The 12,500-nt window shown below is 26.1% G+C and overlaps 1 protein-coding gene across 1 annotated transcript in view; it reads left to right on the plus strand.

Annotated features, from left to right (window-relative positions):
• Positions 1-12,500, plus strand: part of LOC138862227 (uncharacterized) — a 178,471-nt gene that overhangs the window by 967 nt on the left and 165,004 nt on the right. The window lies entirely within an intron of this gene.

Genomic DNA, 12,500 nt, shown 5'->3' on the forward strand with positions numbered 1-12,500 from the left:
TCTGGAGTGAATCTTAATGCTTCAGTATGAATTCTAGAAGACTGAGTTTGCCTCTCGTTATGTCTCGAAAGGAGAAAGGATTTTATGAAAAGCGTTGGTTTTCTTTGTCAGTCACAGTCGTGAAGTCTGTCACATGTGCAACCGTACCGTAATCATGATTAAGTATTGATCAATACAGTCAGTACATGTCAACATTTCTTTAGACCTGATCATAAAGCATTGTTGAAGACTTTGAGAAAAAAAAAAGCTTTCGGTGTTATTAATATATATTCAATCCCATTACACACAATAATACCCACCATCATAGTTTCCATAATTGATCTCTCAAATTTCATACCCAGTGTTATATTTTCAGTATAGAGTCAAGAAAGTTGTTTCACCTTTAATGTACTCCAACGCGCTCTGGTTTACCAGTGTACAGTATGTACAACAACTAAAGCTTGAACGACAACAGTATTCACACTGACGATTGAAGGCATGCATCATCATCATCATCATTATTATTATTATTATTATTATTATTATTATTATTATTATTATTATTATTGTTATGATAATGATAATAACACTAATAATGAAAATAATAATGTTGATAATAATAATGATAATAATAATAATAATCATAATAATTGTTATTATTGTCATTATAGTTTTTGTTATTGATATTGTTATTGATATTGTTGCTATTATTATTTCTTATTATTGATTTTACTATTATTGTGATTATTATTATTGTTTTCATTGTTATTGTTATCATTATTGTTATTTTTATTATGATTTTTATAAATGTTATTATTATTATTATTATTATTATTATTATTATTATTATTATTATTATTATTATTATTATTATTATTATTATTATTATTATCATTATTATTATTATGATGATGATGATGATGACGGCGATGCTGATGATGATGATTGTTATTGTTGTTGTTATAATAATAATAATAATAATAATAATAATAATAATAATAATAATAATAATAATAATAATAATAATAATAATAATAATAATGATAATAATAATAATAATAATAATAATAATAATAATAATGATGATGATAATGATACTACTACTATTACTACTACTAATGATTATGATAATGATGATGATTATCATCATTATTATTATTATTATCATCATCATTGTTATTATTTCCATTATTAAAATCATTATTATAGATGATTTTAGTATTATGATTTTTATTATCATCATCATTATTATTATAATTATCATTATCATTACCAGCAGCAGCATTATTATTTTTGATACATTACTGTTATTATAATTTTTTCATCAATGTCATTTGTTATTGTTGATATCATTATTGTAGCTATTATTATCATAATTGTCGTTGTGTTTATCATTATTATGTTGATGTTATTGATATAAATATTATCATCATTATTGTAATAATTATTTTGTTTATTGTTTTAGCTGTCTTCGTAATCTTCATCATTATCATCATTGTTATTATTAATAATAATAATATTATTATTACTATTATTATTGTTATCATTATTATTATCATTGATAATTAAAATTATTTGTATCATTATCAGTGTTATCATTAATAATTTTGCTATTATTATTATTATTATTATTATTATTATTATTATTATTATTACTATTATTCTTAATATCGTTATCATCGTTATTACTATAATTGTTTATATTGGTATTATCATTATCGTCATTATCATTACTATTATTAATAGTATTGTGAATATCAACATTGTTATCAGTATTTTTTACCATTATCATTGTTGTTGCTATTATTTTCATTGTTATTCTTAATTTCTAAATTATTATTATTAATATCAGCATCATTATTATTATGACTATCGTTATTGTTAACATTACTTTAATTTTGTAATCTTTATTGTTGTCATGGTTACTAGCATCAGCTTTTTATTATTACTGTCCTTATGTCCTTATCTCTTAACTATCATCATGCATAAAATTTTTATTTACACAATTAAGAACATTATCACTGTTGTTCTTATTGTTATTGATATTCTTTTGATTATCATTACTACTATTGCCTTTATTATTGTTGTTATTTCTATCACTTTTATTATTCGTGTTATCATTATTCTTCACATTATCTTTATTATCATTATTGTTATTATTAATTGTCATCATCATCTTCATACTATCAATTATGATAATAGCAATAATGATAATAATAATAATAATTATTGCTATTATTATTATCATTATCATATTTATTATTATCAGTGATATAATCGTTATCATTATAATTAGTAGTAATACTATTATTATCGCTATTGCCATTATCATTATTATGATCATTATTTTTATTATTGATGTTATTGTTAATGCTATTATTGTTATTTTTTTATCACTGTTACTACTGTTATTTTTTATCAGTATTATCTTTGATATTCTTCTGTTTATTATCACTAGTATTGTTTTATTATTATCATTATTATTATTATTATTTTTTATTGTTATTATTATCATTATTATCATTATTGTTATTATTATCATTATTATTTTTATCATTATTAGTGTTATCATTATTATTTTTATCATTATTAGTGTTATCATTATTATTAATCATTATTATTGTTATTACTATTATTATCATTAATATTGCTATTTTTTGTTGTCTTTATTTTTTTTCATTATAACTATTTTCATTAATTTTATTATTGCTGTCACATTTATTATCATTGTTATTATTATCATGTTTTCAGTTATCATCGATTTACCTATATTACTGTTGTTATTATCATGACTTAGTTTTTGTGTCTTTTTCTTATCATCATTATCTTTATCATTGTTGTTTTTATTACCTTTAGGTTGTTGCTGTCAGTAAAGCTCGCATCATCTTTTTTATTTTCAAGATTTCGATTATCATAAAAAAATAATATCGTCTACGCTATCATGATCATCATTATTATTGTTATTGTCATTAATTTCATCATTTTAATAATCTTCATCATGATAATTATAATTACTATTATTACTAGAATTGTCATTATCGTTATCATTATTACAACAACAAAAACAATTATCATTATCATCATCGGCATCACTGTTATTGTAATTATCATCATCATTATTGTTATCGTTATCATTATCAACATAATCATTGCTATCATTATTGTTATTATAATCATAATTACTTCTATTATTGTTGTCATTACTATTATCATTGTTATTGTTTATCATTAGTTTTATAATCATTATCAATATCACTATTACCTTTATCATCAATGTTATTCCTAATATAATTGTTATTATCATTACTATCATGATTTTCTTTATTTTATTACCATTGTTGTTATTATTTTCGTTTTAATGTTATTATCATTGATGATTTTCTCCTTCCTGTCATTTTGATGATGATGATGATTTAGCCGCCTACATCATACTTTTTCCTTTGTCTTTTGACGCTTCGAACGATATACTTCCTTAAATGTTTTGAAAACGGCACTTGGTATTGCCTGATAGTAATTGCATTAAAGTGACACATTTTTTTATTCTTTCATATTCAAATATATGTATATAATAATATAATGATGAAGTAGAATATGATAGAAAGTGCCATAATATTTTTTTGGCCATACAAACCCATTCTGAATCTATCCGAGATATACATCCCCGTATCTCATTCCTCAGAGAAAACTTTTGGAGGCCTGAATGTGTCCAAGGCTATAGCTTGAAGGATATGATATATACGCTGACTACTGTCGCGTGGCATATCGAAATGTGTTATACAGGGATAAGCTCAGCCATGACCCTCTTGATATGAATGCATTTTGATCAACTTATACTCTACACTGTTCTCTTTAATAGTTATGTAGAGTTTCAGTATAAACATTCGCGTGTGTGTATATATATATATATATACATGTATATATATATATATATATATATATATATATATATATATATATATATATATATATATATATATATATATATATATATATATATATATACATATATATACATACATATATATATATATATGTATATATATATATATATATATATATATATATATATATATATATATATATATATATATATATATATATATATATGCATATATACATATAATAAACACACACACACACACACACACACACACACACACACACACACACACACACACACACACACACACACACACACACACACACACACACACTCACACACTCACACACTCACACACTCACACACTCACACACACACACACACACACACGCACACACACACACACACACACACGCACACACACACGCACACACATGCACACACACACACACACACACACACGCACGCACGCACATACACGTATATATACACATACATATATACATTCATACATACATACATACATACATACATAGAGATAGATAAATGGATAGGCATATACATATATGCTCACACATACACACACACACACACACACACACACACACACACACACACACACACACACACACACACACACACACACACACACACACACACACACACACACATACACACACACACACACATATATATATATATATATATATATATATATATATATATATACATATATATATATATACATATATATATATATATATATATATATATATATATATATATAATTATTATTATTATTATCAACATTATAATTATAATTATTAATGATAATAATTATGATTATAAATAGTGAGACTTTATTATTATTATTATCATTAATGATAATATTATTATTTTTATTATTATTAATATTTTCTTTATTATTATTATTATTATTATTATCATTAGTATTATCATCATTACTATTACGATACTATCATTGTTATTACTGTTCATATTATCATAATTATTATCATTATTTTTATTGTTATTATTATCATTACTATAATTATCATCATCCTCGTCATTGTTATTGTTATTATAACCCTTCCCATTGATATTGTTATCAGCATTATTATCATTATCCTCATTTTTAATACAGCTTTTATAATTTTCATCATTTTATTGTTGTTATAATGATGTTATCATTATCATCCTGATCATTATCATTATAATTGTTGTTGTTATTATCTTTTATTATCATCATTACAATTGTTCTATTATCGTTATATTATTGTTTTTATTATCAGTATTAAAAGTTTTAATTAATATTATTGTTATCATCATCACTGTTAATATTATTATTATTATTATTATTATTATTATTATTATTATTATTATCATTATCATTAGTAGTAGTAGTACTAGTATTAGTATTATTAATATTGTCATCATTATTATTATCAATATCATAATTTTTATTTTCAATAATATTACTATTGGTATCATCATCATTATTATTGTTTTTATTAGTATTGTGTTAATAATTATGATGATAACAATGACAATGATAATGATGATGATTATCACAATAATGATAATGATAACTATCTTTATTATTATTATTGTTATTATCTTCTTATTATTATCATGATTACCATTATCATTGTTATTACAAATCTTAATGTAATATTAACGGAATGAATATAATAATGATATCGATAATGATGAAAGTAATGGTGATGATCAAAGACAAATTAATAATAAACATGGTAATTTTATTGATGATGATAATATTGATAGCAACAAAAACAACAACAACAATAATAATAGTAACAATAATAATGATGATAATGATGACAATAATAATAATTTTGATGATTATGATAATGATAATGAAAGAACTAACGATATTGTTAATAATAACAATATTGTTGATCATGATAGAAATAATAGTGAATGTAATGATTAAAATGATAATGATAATGATAAAAGTTACATATTTTTATTATTACTATTGCCATTTGATAGCAACAAAAATAATAGTTGTTCTTTTTCTTATTATTACTACTATTGTTATTATTACTACCATTATTATTACTTTTTATATCATTTTTGTTGTTATTATTATTATTGTTATTATTATCATTATTATTATTATCATTACTAGTACTACTATCACTTTAAATGTTACCATTTGTAATATTTTTATTAGTATTAGTAGTTATAATTATTTTGATAATTATTGTTATTGTTATTTCTTTTATATTTTTATCATTGATATTGATATTACTATTATCTCCATTATTGATAATATTATTATCATTGTTACTGTCATTTTTATTATCAATATTAATATTATTTTATTTCTGATATTAGTATTATTATCATTATTGTTATTATTTAAATTGTCATTATTGGTATCATTATTATTGTTATTATTATTAGTAGTAGTAGTAGTACCATTATTTTTATTGTTGGTGATGTTGTTTTTATTATTATCACTATTATTACTACTACTGTTATTGTTTTTTTAATAGTATCATTATTATTATTATTGATGTTGGTGATGTCTTTATTAATATCACGATTATAACTACTACTATTATCATTATCATCATTATAATTGTATTTTTTTATCATATTTTTCCTTTTTTTATTCTCACGCTCAATTTTATTATTATTATTATTATTATTATTATTATAATTATTATTGATAACAATATTAATATGACCAATCACTATTATTATTTTTATTATTGTTATTATATTGTTATTATTATTTTCATTGATATCAATATTATTGTTATTATTGTCATCATCATTATTATCATTTTTATCGTTACTATTATATTGTTGTCAATATAATTGTCATCATAAATATCATTGTTATTGATATATTCATTATCACCATTTTAGTTATTATGGTTATTGTTATTATACTTATTCGTATTCATTTTCATATTTCTCTCTTTTTCTTCTTCCTGATATTATTGGTATTGATAACACCACCATCATCATCATTATTGCCATTAATATTATTAGTATCATTATTATTATTATTAGTAGAAGTAGTATTTATATCATTGTTATTTAGTCATCAATGTCTTAGCAATTACTTTTACTAATATTGTTTTTTTCTATTATTGCTATTATTATTATTATTATTATTACCATCAATATTATTATTACTAATATTAGCATGATTGTTGTTGTTATTACTATTATTACTATCATTATTACTTTTATCATTATTGTTATTATTATTATTATGATCATCATTAGTATTTTCATTATCATTGTCGATATTACTATCATCATTATTATCATCATCATTATTGTTATTATTATTATGATTACTTTTATTATTTTTATCATTACTATCATCATCATTATCGGCATTATTATTATCATTATTATTATTACTATTATTATTATTATTATTATGATTATTATTATCACTATCATTTTTATTATTGTTATTATTGTTATCATCATCATTATTATTATCATGGTTTTATCACAGTTATAATTATAATAATAAGTAAAATATGAATGGTGATAATAATTAATATTAATATTATCATAATTATTATCGTTATAATGGTTATTATTATCATTGATAACATTATTGCCATTATTACTATTATTATTTTCATTATTACTATCGTAATTCTTATCGTTATGATTTTTCCAGCTACTACTACTGCTGCTATTACTATTGTTATCTATTATAATAGTAATGATTATCATTTTCCTTTTCATTATCATTCTTCTTCTTCGTCTTATTATTATTGTTAATAATATTATTATCATTATCATTATCATTATCATTATTATTATCATTATCAGTACTATTATTATTATTATTATTATTATCATTATTATTATTATTATTACCATTATAATAATAATAATAACAATAATAATAATAATAATAATTATTATTATTATGATTATTTTCATCCTTATCATTATTATATCTTTATGTTAATGATAATAATGATGGTGATAATAATGATAATAATCAGAATCATCGTAACTAATATTATTATTGTTATAATTACTATTATTATTGTTATTACATCAATGCCTGCCATTGGTAATATAATTAATTTTATTATCATCATTATGATTTGTGCTGCTGTTTCTATTATTATTATTATTATTATTATTATTATTATAAGTCGTAGTAATATCATTATTATTATCATTATCATTTTTATTATGATTATTCTTACTATCATTATTATCATTGACATAATAATTGTAAAATGATTATTATTCTAATTGATATCCTCATCATTGCTGTTGCTATTATTGTTATTATTAGTAGTATTGGTATTATCATTATTATTATCACATTATCATAATTATTGTTATTGATATTATTCTTATCATCATTATTATTATTTATATTATTAATAATACTATTGTTTTAATTATCAATATCTTAATTATTATTATTATTATTATTATTATTAAATTAATGTTATTATATTCATTATTATTGTTATTTTAGTTGTAATTCATTACATTTTAGTTAAAATTCTAATACTAATTATGATTATGATATTATAATTTTATCATTTCTTATTATCATTATTTTTGCTCTTGTTATTAATATTGTTATTATTATTATTATTATTATTGTTATTATTATTATCATTATTGTCATTATTATCATTAGCATATTGTTTTTAATAACGCTGGTTTAATTGTTGTCATCATTATTATTACTACTACTAATTCTACTACTATTACTACTATTACCACTACTATCGTTACTAATATCATTTTTATTATAAAAGTGATTATTATCATTTCCGTTATTGTTATTATCATTACTATTATTTTTGTGCTAATAAAGATAATATTAATAATGATAGTAATAATTATTGTTATTTCAATATTCTTACTATCATTATCATAATCATTATTATTTTTGTTGTTATAATTTTCATGATCATATTTGTCAATATTGTTATTATAATTATTATTACCATAATCATTATTATTGCGAATTTTAGTACGATTGTTATGATATTAGTAAGAACTATATCAATAATGATAATCATATTGATAATAAAGATAATGTTGATAATGATGGTGATACTAATAAATATCATTGTAGAATAATAATGATAGTAATAATAGATATAATAATGATGATAATTGTAATAGTTGAAATAACAATGGTAATGATAGTAATGTTTATAATGATAATAATGATTATGGTAGTGATTATGGAAATGGCAATGGTAAGATAACAGTAATACTGATAATAATGATATTTGTAATAATGATAATAATATTAATATAGTATAATAATGACAGTGACAATAATAAATATAATGAGATTGATGATAATAATGGTAATGACATTGATAATAACAAAAATACCGACATTAACGCTAAAGATACCAATGATGACAATCAGCTTCCCAAGAGAACCCAACTGGCAGCAAATCGTACAAAAGCTGCTGCTGGGGGAGGGAAGTCGTCCCTCCCACCCAGCAAGTAAGGCAGGCTGTGGGACCTACTGGGTTGGCGGCCGCTGGGAACTTGGACTGGGTGCTGGGGTTACCCCGTTCCGTCCCAGTGGCTGACAACCTAGCGTGAGATCCATGTGATCCACATAGGTGGATTATGGGACATGCACCCAGCCAGCCGTCTCTATATGGGGCAACGTTGGCGGGGGTGGCAGAGGTGGCGTCCACCTTGAGTGGCTGCCCGAGGTTAAATCAAGTGGACCATCAGGGTGGGGGCTTGGAACATCCGCTATTTGCGGCAGGATGATCGGTTGCCACTGCTGTCGAGGGAACTAAGAAGGCTGAGAGTTGAGGTTGCTGCTCTCTCGGAGGTGAGAAGGCCCGGCAGCAGGTGGTTGGCTATAGCTACAAGTGGCCGGGCTGCAGCGATGGTAACCATCTTCATGGAGTTCCCATAGCCTTATCCAGCAGACTTCAGCCCTCAGTAATAGAGGTTGTGTGCACTCCCACTGATGTTTGTAAACGATGTGAAAAAGATGGTTCACTCACATCTATGACAGCCAGTCGTCCTAGGGGGGATATTTGTATTGTTCATGGGGACTTCAATGTGGTATCTGGCTGCAATAGAGCTGGCTATGAGATGTCTGTCAGTTCCCAATGGATTGGGAGCTAATAAAAATAGGCTCCTTTACCGGGACTTTGCAAGGTCCCAGAAATTGAAGATTTCTAACTCTTGATACTAACACTCTGATCTGCATCACTGGACATGGTTCAGTGATTTGGGTAATTTGGCCATGGAGATTGACCACATCCTCGTCAGCACTCATTGGTGGATCCTCTGGAATTGCAAGGTAAAGTGGAGTGCCGAGTTCTGTGAGGCTGGTCATAGATTAGGTGTGCTACCCTCCGAATCCACTTCAAAACTCCCTGTAGGTCTAATGATCCCCCTAGGGTGTTTCATGAGGACAGGTTGAGGAAGGGGAAATGTGTCCAGGGGTTTGCTGAGGCTATCTCTGATCATTTCGCAGCACTCGGTTACCTGAGGGATCTTGTACTGCTGTGGGATACCTTCAACTGTGAAATGCTCACTGTAGTTCAAGAATCGATTGGCGAACACTTCGGAGGACAGAATTTCATCTCACAGGAGACTGGAAACCACATGGGATTGTGACTTGCATAATTCCCTGCTGAGAAGGGACGAGGAACAGATTATCAGGAATCTTGCAGAGGTCAAAGACTATTTCTTAGTAATTGACCTTCGTCCTACCAACCAAGCTGAGAAAAAACTGAACTCTAAGCCCTCCTCACAGGCAATTATAGTGTGATCAGTAAGTGGCCAGATCATCTCTGATCCTTTTGAGGTGAGGGAGTGTTGAGATAAATATTGTAACAAGATGATTCGCCAATAGTTAACCTGGATGCAGATAGTGCCAATCTCCCTCTGCCAGACCCACCCATCAGTGAGGAACCACCCTCCATAACTGAAGGTAGGGGAGATGATCTCCAAGCTGAAGAGTGATAAAGCAGAGATTATCTATGACATCCCAACTGAACTGTTAAAGGCTGATGGTGATTCTTTGGTGTGGGGTTTGCATGCTGTTCTGGCTACCATCTGGCAGATTGTTACCTTTTCTCTTGACCTGTTGAGGGTTGTGGTCATCCCTTTCTGGAAGGGGAAGGGGGATTGATAGGACTGCAGTAATCACCGAGGCATTGCCCTGCTCAGTATCAGGTAAGGTTTTTGCTCATATCCTTTTGAAACATATTAGAGACCACCTGGCTAAATCACTAGACGCCGGAGCAATCCGGATTCCCTCCTGGTATATTCGCAATAGACCGTATCCTGGTGCTTTGAGTCATTGTAGAGCGCCATCATAAGTTCGACCTCAAGAATCACTCTGGAAGATCCTGGGACTGAGAGAAATTTCGACAAAGATTATTGGATTAGTAGCAATCCTCTGTAGTGGTACTGACAATGCTGTAAAGTGAGGTGGAGGGCTGTAGAGCTTCTTCCCTGTTAGTTCAGGAGTAAGACAAGGCTGTGTTTTCAACTTGGCCTTGGATGGACTTGAACCTTGGCAGAGTTACTGTCCAAAGTCATTGTGGAGCAACATTAAAGTTATTGACCTTGAATTTGCTTTGTCTCAAAACCCTAGATATATTCAACAATGAAGCAAAGCCCCCGGGCCTAGAGGTCTCAAGACCAAGACTTTGGGGCCTGCAAGAATTTGTTCAGTCGGTATGTGTTTGTGGTGAGGACACTGAAGATACAGAGAACTTTACTTACCTTGATAGTGTAGTTCATGACTCTAGGCTGCCAGACCAAGAAGTCATAAGACGAGCCGAGTTCCTACCTGACGGCTCGCTGTAAGGGACACTCATGGGTGGAATCAAAGGTTGATGTGGCCATGTGCCCCCGTCGGCGTTAGCTCCGTAATGATGAATTATAAGAATGATAATTATGATGATAATAATGACAAATATAATAACAGTACTAATAATGATAATGATAATAGGAATGCTATAACGGTAATAGTTATATTACTATTGCCATTATAGTTTTCATTTTCATAATTTATAGATTATCGTCATTATTTTTGTCATTATCATTATCATTATTATTTTTATCATTATAAGCAGTTTTTTTATCACAGTCATCATCAATATTTTATTTTTGTTATAAATATTGTTGTTGTTATTATCAATATTGTTGGTATTATGTATACATATATTAAAATCACTGTTATTTCAATTATTAGTATGGTCATTGTCCTTATTGTGATTTATTTTTATCACTATGATTAATATCATAATTGTAAATTTCATTTATTATACTATTGCTGTTAACTTTGTACTACATTGTACTATTATCGAGGTGCTTCAAGGTCTACCATATCTTCGTTATTGCCTCGGTACATATTGCTTTGTTTTCCATTTCCACAATCAATATCACACGTGTAACACATATTCTTTGAACCGCAAGCATACAGATATCGTTATTGTCAGTGAGGTCGTCATGAATCATGTTGACTCTTTTGTTTACTTTATATTTAGCATCTAAACGACTGTACTTTTCATTACCATTATTTCCGTAATTGAAACTAAGATTAATGATAGTTTTACTCATGTGTTTGTATAATTAAGATGATTAGGGGTATAGTTACTGA

This window comes from Penaeus vannamei, chromosome 7 (genome assembly GCF_042767895.1).
Source record: "Penaeus vannamei isolate JL-2024 chromosome 7, ASM4276789v1, whole genome shotgun sequence".
NCBI classification, from domain to species: Eukaryota; Metazoa; Arthropoda; class Malacostraca; order Decapoda; family Penaeidae; genus Penaeus; species Penaeus vannamei.